The sequence below is a fragment of the Lipotes vexillifer genome, unplaced genomic scaffold (assembly GCF_000442215.2).
Source record: "Lipotes vexillifer unplaced genomic scaffold, Lipotes_vexillifer_v1.1 scaffold496, whole genome shotgun sequence".
NCBI lineage: Eukaryota > Metazoa > Chordata > Mammalia > Artiodactyla > Lipotidae > Lipotes > Lipotes vexillifer.
The window spans coordinates 1,624,544-1,625,023 of record NW_006786690.1 but is presented as its reverse complement, the minus strand read 5'-3'; the positions used below and the strand labels follow the sequence as shown (position 1 = coordinate 1,625,023).

General features: G+C 56.0%; 1 protein-coding gene across 3 annotated transcripts in view; it reads left to right on the top strand.

Moving 5' to 3' along the window:
- FAM110D (family with sequence similarity 110 member D) overlaps positions 1-480 on the top strand; it is a 3,857-nt gene that overhangs the window by 855 nt on the left and 2,522 nt on the right. Inside the window, exon 2 of one of the 3 annotated variants that reach the window (XM_007459122.1) lies at positions 468-480. This exon is cut by the window's right edge and continues 194 nt beyond it. The exons of the other annotated variants lie outside the window; for them this stretch is intronic. The gene's annotated coding sequence lies outside the window, so the exon portion shown is untranslated. The remainder of the gene's footprint in view (positions 1-467) is intronic. 3 annotated transcript variants of the gene reach the window in all.

Here is a 480-nt window from a genome sequence, read left to right as displayed (position 1 = left end):
GTGTGTGTGTGTGTGTGTGTGTGTGTGTGTGTGTGTGTGTACACACAGGCTGCCCTGGGGTGGGTAGGGTTGGCAGAGTCTCTGCCCCAAGGCCCCTTACCAAGGCTCCCCTCCCCCCATCCCTGGCAAGTTCTGTTCCTTTGTTGCCTGCAGACCCGAGGTCTCCTCAGCCCCCAGAACTGATGTGTCCCTCTCAGCTGAATGGAGGATGGGGGGAGCAGGGAAACAGGGATGGGGTAGAGTGTACTACTGAGCCGTGTGGGTGGCCCATTCTGTTACTGCCAGGGGAACTGTCAGCTCTTGATTTACAACCCCTCCGGCCCCCCTTCCCCAGCAGAAGGGAGCTGGATGAGAAGGGTCACAGGGTTTTAAGACGAGGGACCCTGAGGGCAGATTTCTGGGAGCGCAGGTTATTGGGAAGAATTAGTGGAAGGAAATTTTTAGTGAGATAAGGAGCCAATCTCTAGCAGAAAGTGCTTG